Raw genomic sequence first — 19,546 nt, forward strand, 5'->3', positions numbered from 1 at the left:
CTGTAGCAGCCACGCGGAATAAACAAGAGATTGCATCAGGAATGACAGGGCCGTCCCATCACGTCGGAAGTCATGACCAGGCACTCAAGAAGGGTCGTTATACAGCCGTGCAAAACGCATATAAAGGTCTATAAAAAAATCTCGTGGTTTTTATTTTAAAGTTCAAATGAACAGAAATTTCAAAATGCCATTTAAACCAACCAAACACTATGAGTAAAATTTCAAGGAATGTTCAATATAATTGAAGTCTCCAGAATTTTTTACCCTTTGAGACCAGTGTTCATTTGAAACACCGGGCTCTCATTTTGAAGATTCAAAATCTCCCGCATTTGATTATAATGTGAAAAGAACCAATAAAATGGTCGCATTAAAACGACACTGAAAATTTAAATTGTAAATTATACATGTGATAAACTGTTTGTCATGTGGCGTTTTGATGTTGGACGTTTGCCATCCATGTAAAAGTTTGGAAGCAAAAATCCATCTGTTTCCACGCTTATTGCTAAGGAAATGTTTCATGCTGGCTTCAATTTGGGAGTGCTATTGCTTCGAGCTGTAACGAAACACAAATAACTGGACAAGAACTTCGTTTCAACCAAGTCTCGCGAGCACATGATTCGTTTGGACAAAGATGTCGCAATGTGCTCACAGCAAATGGTCCTCGAGTCCTCTGCAAGGTAAAACACTATGAAACTCATTGATTTCGTTGAGGTATCTTATGGAGTATTTTCTCTTGTAGAGCGTCCATGCAAATTACGCACAAATATAGCATGTCTGTATTTGTAACTTGCAACTAGTAAACCGAGACATATTATTATATAATGCAGTATGTTGGTCACAATCTGTCAATCTAGCAATTATTTTACAAGATAAGTCCATTGTTGGAAACAAATAACGCAGTTAAGTTAGTGAGAATATTTTTTTAAAATTTTGGGAATAAACTGAATCGGTAGGCTATTTTAATAGCGGATCGCGCAAGGTCTAAAATAGAATGCAAATGAATATAAAACCGCCACGAGGTTCAAAAAACATCAGCGTGTTCTGAGAGAAATAGAAGGAATCTAAGCGAAGTTTTCGTTTAATGAAAGTGTTATAGAAATACTGACCGGCTGCTGAAGAAAGTGTTTTAGGAAAATCGTCCGCAATTTCGGTTTGTTTGTCCGAGTCTTGTCTGAGTCGTGACGTCACTCGTGCGCTTCGCGATTGTTGTACCGCCGTCACCAAAATTTAGAGCGCCCCCAATTTAAATTTACAAACGTCTGTGATATTTATTTGCACATTTCACATATATCAGCCAAAAACCTTCCGATTACTGAAAATATGCCTAGGCTTATATTTGTTCCAAAACAAATGTTTGTTTGTTTGGCGTATTTCCATGAGGGGCTTATTTTTTAAATACGGAGTACTTTTGTTGGAAGAGGGGCTACATTTATTGTGAAGAGGCTTATTTTTGTGGAATCTTTTTATATTATTCTCAGTTTCGGACATGTAGTGTAATGTAGGAAATTGTTTCGGACACTTGGCCAAATTATTTGTAATTAATTTGTAAAAGGTGTTTTTCAGTAACGTTATTTGCTGTGCACAAAATCAATATTCCTTGCAAAATACGGCACCGTTTTAATCTCACTTTTCTGATCCTTTTCTATTAACAGGACAGAAACGAAGCCACAGAGGTTCTTGCAGTCTGGACATCCATACCCATCACGTGACTTGGACGATTTTATCAGGTAACGCTAAATTGTTCCTTCCTTATTTATTCCTTCCTCTTGTATTTAACCTAATTTTTCGCAAAATAATTCCATTAATTACAAAATAGAGCGGTTTTCACTTGAGTGTTGAAAGTAATTCTCAATTGCTTTGGTTTTGTATTAGCACGCTTAGTAATTGGCTAAAAAACTCGCGCCACTTTCTCAGCCAATCAGAATTAAAACCAAAACCAATCGTGATTGGCGCGCGCACGTTTTCCCGTGCTTCGTGCCGGCAACTTGTATATATATTTGCCTCGAGTTTTGATTGGTTCACTGGATTTCTTTGTTCTTTGTGATTGGCCAGAGTAATTGCTTTGGTGACACTCAACTGAAAACTACTCTTATTGTGGATTTCCACTGACGCGTAATTTTTTACGTGCGTAAAAAAATTTAGAGACAATGTATGAACGGCTTGTGTACACGTTTACGCAAGCCGTTCATACATTGTTTCTAATTTTTTCACGCACGTAAAAAATTACGCGTCAGTGGAAATCCAGCATTATAGTGGATTTCCACTGTCGCGTAATTTTTTACGTGCGTAAAAAAATTAGAGACAATGTATGAACGGCTTGCGTACACGTTTATGCAGGCCGTTCATACGTTGTCTCTAATTTTATTCACGCACGTAAAAATTTACGCGTCAGTGGAAATCCACCATTAGGGTCAAACGAAGTTTGAAGAATTTGCACGTCGCCGCAGACTTAATTGTTCTTAAAATTCGGTACAAAAGTATTAACGTCCACCAGTTTGACATTTGTTGTTGAGCTCGATTCCCGGATTAAAGGGTCCGGCCCCAAGCCCGGGTGTTGCGCATAAACTTTAGTAGACCAGCCACACCAAAAATGTTCAGTACACAGGGGTACTTGTAACCAAACGCCGTTTTCAGAGAACCTAGAACATAATTACTTACGTTGTTTTATTAATTATTTTTTGCAGATTAACAAAGTGCCATGTAAGAGCCTAAGACTGAATTCCATCAAGATCTTGATGAAAACACGATGGTGAGTAAATTTTTTCTTCTTGAAACTCTCAAATTCGGTTGAATAAATCAAATCTTGTTCGCACTCAAAACTGGTGTCTGATGGGTCCGTTTACACTAGTTCTCGAACAAAACTGAATTAGGATTTGTTTTAATAGTTACTTATGATAATCGCACGATGGAACAAGTAAGGGCAGTTTGTGACTTTTTGTACGGCTTCCATGTTTCTGGCACCGATTTTCAATCTTTTTAAATACTGTAAAACATATCTAATACCGAAGCGCATGAGGCCTAAAAATAGATTGCAAATGAGTATAACCGCCACGAGGCTCAAAAACATCAACTTGTTCTGGGAGAAATGGGAGAAGTTTAAGCAAATTTTTCGTTTTATGTAAGAATTTTAGGAATGCCGGCTGCTCATGGACGGCGGAGCCGGGGGGGGGGGGGGGGCGGCTGGCCCCGAGAATTTACGAAAAAATAAAGAGTTAATAAGAGAAGAGGGCTTACAAGTCACTAGTCAGCTCTCCCCCCCCCCCCCCCCCCAATTGGAAAAAAGCTTCGCCGTCCCTGCTGCTTTAGAAAGTGTTTTAGGAAAATCGTCCGCCATTTCGGTTTTTTGTCTGATCTTGTCTGAGTCGTGACGTCACTCGCGCGCTTTAGAATCCAAAAGAACAGTTCATCGCAGACGTGATTACAGCGGCAACACAACAAAACACATCAAATTATTTTCAAACATTTTATTGATACCAAAAATAACCTTGCTCCTAAACACGATAGTCACGATAGGCTATTGGCATTATAATACTGTTTTTTTTTTCCTGATCGCTTACAATTATGGGGTTTTTCGTTAATATGCAGAAAGCTTGAATGCTAAATCTTTTCCAATTTGCCTATTTCGATGACGTATGCATTCTCTCTCATTTTGGTTGACCTTGAATGAACTTCACACGCAGGTCACGATCGCCGCCATGTTGGTTTTCGTATTATAATGCAAATTACTTGTCAAGTGGGTAAACAAGTCGGATTAAAATGCGCTTATATGCGACAAAATCATGGATGGTTGTCGAGCCAAAATATCTCAAATACAATAAAAAACTGATATACTAGGAATATATAACCCACCGATTAATTTTCGCGCGCGCTCATTGGACAAAACGTATCATGTGGTACAAAATCGGAAGACGTGTATCAGGCAATATACCCCGTCCGATTTGATATCCGTGGCCCGATTTTAAAAGTACAAAATAAACGAACAAAGTCACCTTTTCAGCTCTAACTGTTTAATCAAATCACAGTGTATAAAAAAATACGTAAACCGATCAACGTGCATTTATTTTCAATTTATATCACTCGAAGTTTTTTCCTTTTTACCGGTGGTAAAGCGCGTTGTAGACATTAATTAGCCTGCGTAGCTGGCGGTATTGTTGGGTTTTAAAGCGCCCACCAGCAAGCGGCGAAGCCGCGACAACGAGCGGCGCAGCCGCGAGTAGCTTGGGGAGGAGAAGCTTCTTCCCCCCAAGCCACTCGCGGCTGCGCCGCTCATTGTCGCGGCTTCGCCGCTTGCTGGTGGGCACTTTAAAACCCAACAATACCGCCAGCTACGCAGGCTAACATTAATTGGAGGGTTACAAAAGAAATAAACCCTTTCTGGTTTGCTGGTATATTGGAGGATAATGCTCTTGGCTGAAAGATTCTCCTCAAAATTTCATAGTTTCCCTCGAAGCTTCGCTTCTCGGCCAACTGTTCATTTTTCGGACAATCTTTCAGCCTCGGGCATTATCCTCCAATATACCAGCCGCCTAAGGGGTTTATTTACTAAAATATCTTGGGGATTTTTAAGTTTGCTTGAGTCTTCATAAATCAGGTGATTAATTGCGCATCATAATATACGACCAAAATAGCGGCGATCGTGAATACAACAAAATGTAAATTATTTTCTCACACGAACCTTGCAACCGATGGCAAATGATTTTGAATGTCATGATTCGTACAAGTTTATAAAACTATTATTTTACATTCCATTGCCAAAATCTCCTAAAATTTAACACCCTTCTGCCTGTAACCAACAGATACCTTTAATTCTTGTTTACTTGTAAAATGATAAAATTAACAAATTGTTTACGTGAAATTCTGTCATTTTTTCCTCAGATTTTCGCCAGCTCAGGATTTCAATGGATTACAGAAGCAAGCTGACGAGATGAAAGCTCAATTACTCCTGTACAAGTTTTCTTTCTGTGCTTCTTAGGTAAATACCTTAAGGCCAATTGAAAAAAGTTTCTCGTCCAGATTTCTTTAACAAAGAGAGAGGGCGGGCGCTTTTTGCTATTTGTTATAATCGTCAAATTCTCCATTGATTTGACAAAATTCGTGAACCAAACATATTTTAGTCAGTAATTTGTCACTAAATAACAAAAATGAGCAAGTATCCACTGAATTGTCTTAAAAGTTTATTCGATTCGCTCGTAAACAATTTTAAAAAAATTAGATTTAAACTTTTGGAATGTATACATGGTGCAGAAACTTTTCATTTTTCAAAGGGTTTTCTAATGTTTTGCACGGGTCTACGTCTTAAATATTGCAAACTTTTACCTTCATTGAAAATGTTTTCGTATCCTTTTTTTTTTGATTGCCAAAAACGAAACAAATCAGCAGAAATTGTTGCTTTTTCTGACTATTTTGCAAATTACGATTGCAAAAGCCAAACAACCAAAACACTTAGTTTTTATTTTTTAAAATTTTCCAGCAGTCGTTTTAAACTATACAAATATTCTTGTGTAACCTGATTGCTTTTTCTCGACTATTTTGCCAAATACTTATTGCAAAAATCAAATAGCCAAAAAAAATTAGTTTACATTTTTGAAAGTTTTATGGTGGTTGCTTTTCGCACATAAATTGTTAATTTAGTTTAGTCTGATTTGCCAACCATTTTCGCTTCAATCAAGTCTTACACTTAAAAAATATGTGTTCAGTTTTAAAAGCAATATTTTGCCTTCAAGGTTTTTTCATCAATGTAATTACACTTAGACTAAATATTATTTTGGCGAGTTTGCCAATAGTTACTTGTTTGTAAAACCAGGAAAAATCTATTTAAGTTTTTTTGCCTTTGTGTTTATTTTCATCTTTGTAATTACACTTAGAAATATAGTTAGTTAACGCTTACTACTCTGTACATAATATTCTTGCGATTAAAAGTAGAAATAAAGAGATACTTGCTATCAATAAATGAGTCTTGCTTTATTTACAAAAAAAATTAAATTCTGCGCTTTTGAAAGGGGCCTGGAAACTAGTCAGAATATAGGCTATCTCTTTTTATATTTTTTGCCTATGGAGGGTTGCCGATGCGGGAAAAATTTCTGCACTTTTAAACGGGGTCTAGTATCAAATCAGAAAAAAACCTACCTTTTGATGGGTGAAATCTGCTGTCAACGCACAGATTTTTCCCGCCAAAAGACTTAGTTTATTTTTGACTCAATACTAGAATCCATTTAAAAGCGCAGCCTTTTTTTCCCGCCAAAAGACTTTTGTTTTTTTCGCTCAAAAAGCTCCTTTCAAAAGCGCAGAAATATTTCCCGCCAAAAGACTTAGTTTTTTTCGCTCAAAAAGCTTCTTTCAAAAGCGCAGGAATATTTCCCGCCAAAAGACTTTTTTCGCTCAAAAAGCTCCTTTCAAAAGCGCAGAAATATTTCCCGCCAGAAGACTTAGTTTTTTTACGAACCCGTAAAAAGGAGAAAATTATTTTCGAGCCAAAAAGCGCTGTCCGTTCCTCGCGAAAGAAGCACTCAAACTTTCACTTTATTTATTCAAGGTCTTTCCCTGACGGATCTTCATTCGCCGAAGGCCGGTTTGCTTCATTGTGCAGCTTCTATGTCGTTTCACAGCACGATTGACTTCTTTTGCTCCTGTAATATAAACAAGAACAACATTAGAATCATCCACATAGATTGAAATTAAGTAGTAAAAAATAGACCTTTAAATAGAAGTAAACGAACAAAATGCACTGGGCCGCGAACAAAATGCTGCTAGTGTACGCAGGATCTATGAAAGACCTGATCAGCCAACAAATGAAAAACATGAAACGTGAAACTGCAAGGCTGATGGAACTGCGTAGAAAAATTAATGCGGCAGAGGCATGATAGAGACCAATCCGAGAGTCAAGAATGCATAACTGTAGACAGCTGGTTCGGACTCTTTAGTCCTCGTCAGTACAGTATAATGCCCCAAAGAACAGAATGTGCAGCCAACGCGAGTCAACTGTTACAATACTTGTGCGCCCTCTGCTCGTGGTAGTGACACCAGATAAGGTCTCAAATTCGAAATGTCTGTCCATGTCTCTGCCGCATTAATTTTTCTACGCAGTTCCATCAGCCTTGCAGTTTCACGTTTCATGCTTAAATAGAACACTCAAATGATACAGTTGAATCTCGACAACTTTTTCGATTCCCCTCCAGGTTGATTTCTGATCAATTTTACCCTTAATAACTCGAGCTGCCGATATGTCGAAATTGTTATCGATTTTCCTTGAAGGGTTTGAGTTATCGGAATCCAACTGTATTTTGTATCTATTAGCTTTTTCTTGATTATAAAGACTTCTTGACTATAAAGTTTTTGCTTGTTTTGAAAACGGCCGCAAAATTTGAATATAACAATATGTGCTGTAAAATTTAAATTTGTTGTCTTCCAAGAAAAACACAATGGCTATTATAAAAAAGGTATTGTTACCTCTTATTTAGGTTAAGTTGCACTGTAATGTCTTTTATGAAAAATTAACATAAACTCGAACGTCGTCTGCATCAATCTGCAAGTGCGACAGATTTAAAACGTTTTTTGAATTGGTTCAAATAATCTGTGGGACAAACGTTACAAAGGAAATCAACTAACATCTCCGGGTCTGTAGCACTCATAAGGCCACAAGTACTCCATTTGAAGTCGTCAATTCTGTATTAATTTTGAAGGCGCGTTTAGCGTATGTCTTGCCAACGAGATACTGATATTGGCTGCGGTCACATCTAGACTGCTAACTATAGTTAGGACGGCGTTAACTATAGTTAGCTATTTCGGTAATGTGACCGCTTCTCTGTTCGCCCTAACTATAGTTAGAAAATTTACGCCTCGCTGATCCAAAACAATACACACTAACTATAGTTATACCCAAGCAAGGTTCATGGGTTAGTCTTAAGTTTGCAAACGAAAAGCCAATCAGAATGCGACAATTCTTTTCGCACGTGCGAGATGAACATAAATATGCAAAACTAGGCGTCAAGGGAAGGAAAACAAGAAAAACAACATGCCAAGAAATTACATATCACCAATGTTAGCAAAAATAAAGCTTGAATTCTTCGGTTTCTAGCATCCTTACTTCATTTAATTTTCTTCAACGCCGAAATGCCGTGCAAAAATAGAAGAAATAGATGAACAACTGGACACAAATAAACAACAAGGGCTGTCATGAACTAATTTAAATACCAATTTATTCACAACCTAATCAGAACTAACTATAGTTAACTGCATTGGTGTGACCGCAAAGACGACAGAAAGCACTAACTATAGTTAGGTATGACGTCACGTAACTTGAGACTAACTATAGTTAAACTTTAGTTACGTCGTAGTTGTGACCGCAGCCATTGTCCTATTTAAAACAAAAGGAGACTTCAACTTCGTGTTCAATCTAAAATGAGAAAACTGATTATTACAACACAAGTGCCAATTATAAAAGAAATCTGCACACAAATCTGAAAAAAAAATATCCACTTGGGCAAAATCGATGGTTATTTTGTTCCCGGCTTTAATGCTTTCCAAAAATGATTATTTTGGACAATTGTCAGGCAAAACAAGTTTTATTTATTACAAAAACAAATGAAATTTGTGACAAAAACAGGACGGTTGTTGCATTTTTTAAATTTTTACTTCGTGCACAAGAAAATTTTCACCTCGAGGCTCGATTAGCGGTTCGTCCGAACGAGCCTCCTAAACATTACAAAAACTGGTTTCTTCGAAACTACACTAACAATAAGAAAAGGCTGTGAGGAGATTTAGCGCGCATTTGGCCCCCGGACGTACAAGGCGACAATGTAACAATTTTGAGAAAGGGATTAAACTTTCAGTAGCTGTTCAATTATACATCGGAAAAAGTTTGTTGGGGGAAACGTTTTTCACAGGGTAATTCTTTTGACCACCGCAATCATGTCTTAACATACGAGTTTTCCCACATTTCAAAATGTTCCGATTAAATCTTCGTTCTAATGATATTTTTTCAAGTTTCAACCAAAAGCTCTGACTAACTGACTGTAAGCATTAACCTAAGCGTTCAACCGCCATTCATTTGTTTCCAGTGGCGTCGTCCAACTGTACAACATCGGTCAAACACTTTCATACAGATTTCGATAATTTTTCGAATAATTCATTGTCTTCTTCAAGCTTGTTTAGCCCAGTTAAATGCTTCGAAAGGTGAACGATGCTTGGCGTATTATTTCTCACTGTAGATTTGTAATTAAGCTGAACTTTTTTGCTTTGTTGTGATCTGATCAAACGCGCGAGTCACACCACCCCGTGACGTCATCTGTGCGTCTGTGCTTTAATAGATGACAGGCATCAGCCAATCACAATGCGCGCATCAGCTCGGTTATTGTATAATTAACAATTTTCAACACATACCTTGAACAGAAGAGTTTTTCAATGATCTGTGAATCCTTGGCGTCTTGTTAGCTTCAACCACTCTCAGGGATATTACCACATCCAATGACGATCAATTCTTTGCCTACTGGAAATATTAAATTCTTAATGTCAATAATTGTAACAATAAAATAAATAAATAAATAAATAAATCGAATTGGATTTGAAGTGTTGGTTTTTCTGGAGGGATAAACCAGAGAAAAAGGAAATAGCTTTGTCCCCCTGAAGAAGGCAGCATTGCCGAAACGTCGGGAAAAGTATTTTGACTACAGCGTAGTATTTTGTCATTGAACCCAGAGAAAAACCCTCGGAGCAAGAACAAGAACCAACAACAAACTCAACCCACATATGACACCGGGTCCGGAAATCACATTGGTGGGAAGCGAGCGCTCTCCCCGTGCCCCCCCCCCCCCCCCCCATATAGTGGATATTAAATATTTAACCTTTACGCAATTATAACAATTTGCCATATAATTTCTTTAGATTGTAAAGTTAGCCACCCCTAGTTTTTCTTCGTAGTTTGTCTTACAGTATATTCAGGGACTTGTATGTTCATTCAAAGCATCAATTTCATGTTCATTTATGATCATTTGTTGTCAACGGAGGACTGCATTTTGCAGTCAATGTATTTTTGTGATGTTTCGTGTTTTACATCGTTATCCTTTAAATGCAATTTTCTTTCGATAATATAATAATCCCACCCCAGCCCCCACCACACTACTTCCTACCCTTCCCTCTCCCCCCCTCCTCAGACAATCTGTTTGAGGAAAAAAAAAAAACTCAGCGCTGCCTAGGCATACATTTTCCTTTGGCTTGTTCCGAGAATCAACTGTTCTATTAACCTTCAATTCTCCTAACTTGTCTACATAAATTTCTTACAGTATACTTAGGGAGAATTTAGCTGGTATGCGCTTTTGTATTGAATCTTGACGTAAAATTAATGTGCATCAGTAAATTACTGAAGGAATTAAAATTTTAGTATTTGATTTGTCGATGTACTGTCTAAGGGTCTGTTTATATGGAGGAGAGTTGTCCCTGGTACGAGGGCTACCCTTTCCCCAGGCCATCTTTGCCGAGTGTTTATATGAGAAAGTCCACGTCAAAACTTGGCCCTCTCGGTTCAAAAGACTGGCGAGAGTTGTTTTAAAACATTTATTATAGTTGCCTTTTCCTAAAATCAGGAACGCTGAAACATCGACCAAGACCAATTTTTGGACAAATTTACCGCCGACTTCGATTTTAATTTATCTGCAATTATTTTTTGGCCGATTATAGCGTTTGTGCTTGCTCCGTATGTGTCAACTTGTCCCTGGTAGGCGAGGTGAAAATAACCAAACTGTTTATATGGAGAAAAAGTTGGCTCCCTCCCCAGGGTCACCCTACCTTCAAGGCGAGTGACCCTCCACCCAGGGCTACCCTACCCCCTGAGCCAACTTTGCAATTTCTCATGTAAACGGTACGCAGATATTTATAAAGAAACGTACGAAAAGCGCTCTCGCACGGGGTGGCTCGGTATGGTGGGTAACCCTCTTACCAGGGACAACTCTCCTCCCGGCCCTATAAACGGGCCCTATTTAAAAATACATAGATTATCTCTAGTATTCAATTACTCACCTATAAAGGTCAGACGGCCGTGGTCGACGTCACACAGTATGTCTGGACCGGACCATATCACTTCCCTTCTTGAACAAGCCTAGAATGATACAAAAATAACAAAACAATTCAACACTTGGACAGCTTAACATAAAGAAGAACTATTCTAAAACATTTCCAAAACAGTACTGAAAGTGGATCTGAAACGTATTTCAAACTCAAAACTGCGCGCCTCTTTCTAAAGACTATTTCTTGATTGTTGTTGATCTAACATTCACAATAAATTATGGTCAAATTTTAATGTACTTAAGGAGAAAAGCCCGTCTCTTGCATGCACGTTTTTGAGAGAGAGAAGCTTAGTAGTCTTCTAGCTTTAGTAAACTACTCCAAGAATACGCAACAACTTGATAAACAACCACGGCGGTGCGAGTTCTAGCAGACTTAACACGTGTACCTCAAGTTTGTCCAAAGCTGGTCCTTCAACGTTGAACGTATCGTTGTTTCCGTCCACATAGCGTCTGGCTTTTGGAGGATATCTTTCCTTTTGTAACAAACGTCTTCTGCCTTAGCCAAACAAAATATTTTCCATTTCTTTGCAGATGTAAACGAGTGACCATCACCACGAAACAAAAACATGGAAGATGGCAAACAAATCCCGCGATGAATAATTAGCAAATTCAGAAAACCCGTATGGTGAAGTACATTTGCAATGTAAATTGTCTTCCATTTTCCCGCCAGAAACGTTCGTTATTCAAAGGGGTATTGTTTTAAGCAAGAGAAAATAAGTTTTAAATTAATGTTTTGCAGTTACACTTCTGCAGTCGACTGCCGGGAAAAATGTAGACACACTATTCTTTGATACCGCAAATGATACTGGTTTACTGGCATTTTTAGGATCTTAAGCCGTGTTTACACTAGGCCGAAACATGATTAGTCTGATCACGAATGAAACTTGTTTCGTCGTGAGAAGTGTTCACATCAGGCAATGCATTGTGCGAATCAGTTGAAACATGATTGTTCTAGCCTGATCATGATTGAAACTACCCCACGAGGTAGTTTCAATCATGATCAGACTAAACACGTTAAAAATTGCGGACATGCGGTGAGGAGGCGAGTGTCCAAAAGCTTTAAAATTGGGCCTTATATGAGACCAAATGTTTATTTAAAATATGAGCTGATGAAGCGATATAACAGGAATTATCGGCGATGGGTAGAAAGCAAAATATGTGGCAGAATATCGCCACGAAAGTTTACGACGGCGGATACAAACGAACAGCATTCTACTTTTACCGAAGATAGCGCAAATACCGACAATACTGTCTCCGTGCTAATCGCTTGAAAGCCCTGGTCCATTGAAGGGCTTGATAATAGACAGAAAGACAAAGATTTATAGGAAAATTTATTGTAATTTCGAGCTATATTTTTCGGCTTAAGTGTAAAAGATCTATGCAAGAACCGTAAAACCGCATAAATTACACACCATACTTGAAACGTGTTTGAAACTAACACCTAATGTGAACAATGCAATAACAGGCATGTTTAGGTGAAACATGTTTCGTTGAAACATGTTTATTCTTAACATGTTTCGGGTTAAATGTGAACACAGCTCTAGAGAGACACCTTTAAAATGTATTTATTTATTTTAAAAAAAATACTTTTCATCGCCTCCATGTCTGCAGGATTTAACACTACTAGCTAGTCCATATTTAACACCAAGGTGCTTCCATTTAACAATTTAATGCCTCATTGTCTTATATTGTCATATTTCATTGACATAAATTTAAAACAACATGGAAAGAGAACATCCGCAAACGTTCTTTTCCACGCACCAGACATTATGCTTTGTCACGTTTTATACGGTGGAAAATTGTTGAGTGACAAGAAAAAAAGCTTGCAATGTAAGGTTTTGTTTTTCATTAATTTTACGGGTATATTCCAAAAAATTATTACGAAAGCGTCTTTCTTTTTTTCATTTTCAATAATTGCCTGCCAAAGACTCCTTCAGTTCTATTGTATAAACTTTCTAATCAAGTCCAGTTCTTGTTGACGAGCTTGCGTTACTGTGGGCGGGTCCTGAGGGTTGGAGGCTCTGGACAAAAAACAATAATCATCAATTAACTTTATTATAATAAACTTAAGTCGACTAATTAACTACAGTAATGCAGCATGCTCCCCGGGAAATTTTCATTTTCGGTCTTCTGAAATGACTAGAAATGCATCTACGAATGTCAAACATGCTTAAAAGTAATCAATTTATACCAATGAAAAACAGCTGTGATCAAACGCGTCAGCGGATAGACCAGAAATTATTAAGCTTTTATTACCTATTGCTAGCTTGCTAGAAAAATAGGTAAAGAAATGTTCCTCGCAGGGAACTTGCAGCATGAATGGTTAAACAATTATTCTGTGGAGTTTCATTACAGAAACGGTGCGATGAAAGTCAACCATCCGTCCTAGTCATATATATTTTCTGGCTCACTCCAGAAATCTACACAATGAATCACGTTCAAGATATAAAAGATTCAGCTTGATTAACACACGCGCTGTTTGCTGGGTAAGGAACATTACCAAGGAGGAGATGGATGGTGGATTGAAGTAGCCTAAAATAGTTAAAAAGTTTATTTGTTAAAACAGGTGCCCAAAACTTTGTGACCCTCCCCTTATCGTGGGTCCAAAAACATTTGGACCCTCCCCAAATGGGAGCCCAAAAAATCTTAGCCCTCCCCACAAATTTGCCGCCCCTCTCCCCCAGTAATTAATGACCGCTTCCTAGAGAGAGAGAGGCACTAAACTGGAAGTGGAGTGAAGTGCCAGGTCATTAAGTCAGGTTTGTGCAGTATAAACACACATCTTTAGTACACACAAGTTATACACTGAGTACGTTTCGGATGGTCTTGATATTGATCGAAGATGCTAACAGGCAAACAGCTCCACAACTCAGAAACAAATACCAAATAAAAATACCTCTCATGAGATCTGGTGCCTTTTTGTCCTATCCAATACGTTTATATAAACATGTTTATCTGTCACTTGGACGCTTCACCCCACCGCCACACACACCCGGTGAGATCAGCACATTCAATGTACTCAGTGTCTGGATCAAGGCAAGGCAGTGTCCCATTGGTTCCACTGTAAACCATGCTGTGACTTCAACCAGACCTTGAAGCTTGGATGACGCATAAGCCATCATTTTATATGCCACAGGGTACCCAGGCAACTGGACAAGAAAGTTTGTGAGATATGGATAATCACCCAGTTTTGTGAAACTGGTATGAATCCAACCTAACAGGTGAGGAATCTGCCGATTAATGTAGACATGTACAGTGTAAATAAATACATGTAAAATATTATGGAAATAAGAAAGCAAGAAACACAAAAAAATAACAGACAGACAGTCAGACAGACAGATAGACCAACGGACGGATGGACGGACGGACGGAAGGACAGACAGACAAACACTGACAGACAGACAGACAGACAGGCAGACAAGAAAAAGACGTAATCAGAGTGAGCTAACTACAAGATGCTGGCCTTTAATCATGCAGCTGCCATTGAGCAGATAAAATTAATAAGTAACATCCAGGAATCAGAGTTTGAAAATTTACCTTTATTTAGACACGGTAAGGATTAAAGCTATAAGCTTGTGGGGCCATGTATTCCCAATTAAATTGGAATTTGGAAGAGTTGGTTTTTTTTTTGTGAAGGGAGGAAAACTGAAGAACCTGGAGAAAAATCCTCTGAGCAAGGACGAAAACCAACAACAAACTCAACCCAGATATGACGCCAGGCCAGAATCGAACCCAGGCCACATTGGTGGGAGGCGAGCACTTTCACCACTGCGCCATCCCTGCTCCCTACTAAAAAGGGGGATGAAATAACTGTTACAGTGTTTGACTGAGTGAAGTAAATTTAAGGACCCCGTCATACTGGGGTAGCCTTACGATGGACTAGTATAGCATTCCATCCATGCTACTTTAATGCTATGGCAACAAGAGTTTATAACATCAGTCGTATGGGCCACTAGGTCCACGCAGCAGCAGTAAGTAGGATTAATCATGCAAGGGCCCACAGACGGATTTCTTACATGTTGCTAAGCTGCTAAAAGAGTGTGCTACTGATGCTTTCTGTATGCAGCAGATGTACAAAAAAATTCCTTTTGAGCACTTCTTCAAACTCGCTTAATAAGATGAAACAATTAAAAACTACCGAATTTGATTTAATTCACTTTTTTCCGATGATACATTTTTCCGACATAGGCTGGAAACATAACTAAGTTTCCATTTGCTTTAATCATTTTAAATAAAAATTTTAAATATCAAGCTTCTTTTATCTAATTCTATTGTAATGCACAATCCATATAAATAATTATGCAATGGATAAGTCAATTGTTAATTACTATCATAATTTATTTTTATGACTAGTGGTTGCTCACCTTCCACCAAAAGCAACGACTTTACTTTTTTCGCTTTAAACTGAATCTTCAATTCTGTTACTAAAACAGCAAAGTCTGCCGAGGCTTGTTCTGCTGTAAGGTAGCCAACTTTATCATGGTTAAACGATGATGAACCAAATGGCATGGATTCTCCATAATACCTCTGTTTTTGAAAAGAAAAAAAAGAAAAAAAATAAGCATCACAAAATTAGTTAATATCTCACTAGTTAGCTAGAAGTTCTGCCTAATGTACCCAGTCTACCATATTTACTCAAAATTATAAGTGCTGCCCCTGAATAAGCGCCACCCTCGAATAAGCGTCGCATTTGGGACAAAAAAGTTATTATAAGCGCCACCCCCGAATAAGCACCGCAGTTCCGATGCGGCACTTGTTTGAGCAATTTCGTTTCACTTCAAAACAACTCTAACAGCCTTGGAAATTCGTTCTCATTAAAATTCGATGTTTCGCAGTTCAAATTTATTGTTTTACTACTCGCCCACTATTTGTTTCTATCCAAAATTCTTACAGTAGGCATTAATTTTCTGTTAATGTTGAACTTTATTGGGACAGGCTGGCAGCAAATTAAATGCAACTCTATTTTGTAAGAGACTAAAGCTGACAATCAAAAGACCCTTCTTTTAGTGACTGTAGACGTTTCTTCTAGATTAGACTGTTTGTGGCGTCCAATTTTTAAATAAGCGCCGCACTTGAGGGGCGAAAGATTAAATAAGCGCTGTGGTGCTTATTCGAGTAAATACGGTATGTATCTCTCTCTTTGGGCTTAGCTTTATGCTCGCTTCCAATTCATGCAGTTATAGGAAAATGCAAAGTGAGTGAAATGCATGGTAGCTACTAGTAAGCCTCGGGGGGGGGGGGGGGGTACTCCCCTATATATCAGGTATATTGGTATACTGCCCCAAAGGGTATGGTTTTGAGCCGTTTTGGTCTGAAATTGGGTACCGTAGAATTCCGGTTATAAGCCCTGGGCTTATACAACTTCGTAAGGGGTTTTGGGTGGGCTTAAAAGCGGAGGGGCTTATATCCGGGAGGGCTTATAAGCGGAATGAAAAAAACGTTTCAAAACGAGCCACGGGAGTGTTGATGACAATACGTTTTTAAGTTAAAAACACATAATAAAGCAACATTTAGCCCTATTCAGTACTGTAATCTGGTAGAGGGGGGCTTATATCCGGGGGGCTTATAACCGGATGTATTTTTTTGTTTCCAGGATGATGGGCCTATAACCGGGGGGGCTTATAAGCGGGGGGGCTTATAACCGGAATTCTACGGTATGGTTATCAGGGGAATGTTCACGAAAGCTTATAAACTTATTTCTTCCCAGCAACTGGGGTGATCTGAGTAACTGGTGAGAGAGAAAGAGATATTTACCGTAAATTTGTGTGACAAAGAAAATAAACTAAACTAAACTGAATTCAAGAACACGGCCACACTTGCAACCACTTCAGAAACACTCATCTAACACAAAAATTATGTCTATCCATTATATTACTTACATGTTCACCAAGTATAACTAATGTATTTAATTTCTGGGCTGCCTCAAAGACAAAGCCAGAATTGTCTGAGAAACCAGTCCTTCATTGACAAATAGAAGAATACAGGTCCATTTTCATCCCAGTATTGATCTATAAAACAAATAATTCTGAGTTTTATTAATAACTGAATGACATACCCTTGACTATTTTCATCAGGTTTGGGGTGCAATTTCTCATTGTTTGTGCATTTATTTTGAGCATTTAAATTTACTAATTATCTCAGATTTACTGGTGTCACGCTACCTCGACTCTCTTTAAGGCCGCAGACGAAGGAAACAGGGGCAGATCCAGGATTTCAAAAGAAGGGGGGGGGGGGTGGATGGCAGACCATTAGGGCCTAACCCTAACCCTAAGTGGCGGCAGACGGCGAAACGTGGCGTAACAACAACTAGACATGAGCGAGAGCTAGTTTTTCTTTCTTTATCTATTTTCTATTTCAAATAAAGTGACATGGGGGGTGGATATCCAACCCCCCCCCCCCCTGTATCCGCCCCTGGGAAAGTTGGTGCAGGTCCTGAAGGTGTCTGTATCAAAAAGATGAATGCCAGGGTGCATTCCGTGTACTCGCCACGCGGAAGATGGACGTTTTTTAGAGGTTACACCAAGGTCCTTTATTATTTATATCTAAATTAAGTCTTCCCCTGTACGCCAGTTCAAAGGTGCCGACTATGATGGTACGCCAGTATGCCGCACAATTTCAAAGTCCACGCCGATGATCTTTGGCGTAACCTAGGTAGAATGCAGCCTCTGGGATAACTGTAAATGCTTTATCAATAAACATCACATAGACAACATATGATGTAAAATGTGATTTTTTCTTTGTTTTTTTTATATTTTTTTCGATATAATTGTTTGGCTATAAAGTTTCATACAAAGCCTTATAATTTTGACGCCACTATTTTTGACCGAGATGTCAAAACGTGAGCCTGGGCTCCCTGTGGTTCACACTTCTGTTTTCTTAAAAAAAAAATCAAAATAAAATGCGGCTTAAAATACATCATATTTTACATCAGTGCACAGATAAAGCCAGCATTAAAAAAGCCTGAAAAATCTAAGATAATATATAAGAATTAAGCTGACGCTCTATATGAAAATTAAGATCAGCACATATTTTACTCAACATCTCACTGATCTCAGTGACTTACCTGTGTAAAGGTAACGTTGTTTAAACGTTTTATCTTGAACGAAGTTGAAATGATCGAGATTATGCTCAAAATAATGCACGAAACGCATTTGTTTAGTTTCGATTCGACTGAGTCGCTTAAATAAACGTGCTGTCTTGCATAATGTCACTCGTCTAAATGTCACTATAGTCACGCAAAAACCACGGCCGATCGAATAAAATATCCCGAACAACAAAGGCAAGTGTACAGTGATTTAAGGGTCCTGTTTTATTTGTATGTGGTATTCCTTTTTACACAATTCCTTGCTTTGTTTGCATCGAAAATATTTTCATTCGGTAAAGAGAAAAAGAGAGCTTGCTTTGTTTATCTTTGCGCGCGTCCATTCGCTCTAAAACTTTTGCAGTTTTTAAGTAAATGAATTACATTTCCACGCATTGAAAGTGAATAGTGATAGAAAATAAAGCCAGTCAAGCAGATTCCCAGGAGATATTTTTCAATCTGTTAACAAAAGAAATGCTTCTCACCTACATCAAAGATGTTGCGCTTTTCACGATCTTCGGAAGCTTGCCGGCTTGTCGGCAAATACATCGGAATGAATAGGCAATGAGTTTAAACAATAGCTTGAATATATGAATGCTTAATAACCTCAAAATTTGAGGTACACATTCAAAGCGCTGTGAAGTTGTAATGTCCCCCAAACTCCTTGAGGCCTTTTCAGCCCCACTCTTCGTTTTTCGCCTTAATTCATGGATATACACACCATAAATGACCATGGTTCAGTTTCGGATCTAGTAGCTTTTCCTATCGCTTGCCACTTTCGGGAAGCTACAGCGTGTAGCATATCGTAACTGATCGCTTTTCGCGTCTTTTTATTGCTTGCTGGCTGTAGCGCCTGAAATATCACTTTCTTTATTTGATTCCTTTTATAAATTCTCTCAGCTGAAATTATTACTCATAGTTAGAGTGTTTATATTCTAGGGAATAAATGTATTTAAGCACTGATCTGGTGCTATACCATTTTTGCGACACGGGTTTAAACGAGCCTTTGTATGGCCAAATAATTACTTTCACCCGCGATTATCAACTCTATTGCTCAAGTTCGTCATTAGAACAAAGGCAACAAAGCTAGCTATCAATCAACTCGAGTAAAAAAAGGAAAAATGACCTGCGGAAAATCAAAAGTGCTAAATACAAGAACCGCTGAGAAGTCTCAAAAAGCTTTCCGGTCGTGGTTTAGAATTTTTGCGGTCTTTTAGCCGGTAAAGTTGATATCTTTTCCTAAGTGCGACCCATACTATACTAAAGAAGAACGGGATAAAAACATCTCATTGAAAACATCTCATCTCAAGAAGGATAAAAACATCTCATTGTTGACATAAGCCTGAAGAACTTTTCCGCGAAACTACAGCTAAACTTGACACGCACCTGTATTTAAATCGCCCGGACG

At 38.4% G+C, this 19,546-nt stretch overlaps 1 long non-coding RNA gene and 1 pseudogene across 2 annotated transcripts; one reads left to right on the forward strand and one right to left on the reverse strand.

The window, feature by feature from the left end:
* The first annotated feature begins 422 nt into the window (after positions 1-422).
* On the forward strand, positions 423-5,935 carry LOC144637663 (uncharacterized). The gene is made up of 4 exons (XR_013567750.1): positions 423-677; positions 1,653-1,727; positions 2,685-2,749; positions 4,876-5,935. It is a non-coding gene; the product is annotated as an uncharacterized LOC144637663 (long non-coding RNA).
* Positions 5,936-5,942: 7 nt separating this feature from the next.
* Positions 5,943-18,208, reverse strand: LOC144639129 (uncharacterized; annotated as a pseudogene). The gene is made up of 9 exons (XR_013568064.1): positions 18,121-18,208; positions 16,937-17,065; positions 15,422-15,584; positions 14,020-14,255; positions 11,444-11,553; positions 11,015-11,089; positions 9,379-9,482; positions 7,447-7,522; positions 5,943-6,626 (listed from the first exon to the last, which is right to left on the reverse strand). The product of XR_013568064.1 is annotated as an uncharacterized LOC144639129 (transcript).
* Positions 18,209-19,546: the final 1,338 nt, after the last annotated feature.

Source organism: Oculina patagonica, chromosome 14, assembly GCF_052425735.1.
Source record: "Oculina patagonica isolate OP01 chromosome 14, crgOcupat, whole genome shotgun sequence".
Classification (NCBI taxonomy): Eukaryota; Metazoa; Cnidaria; class Anthozoa; order Scleractinia; family Oculinidae; genus Oculina; species Oculina patagonica.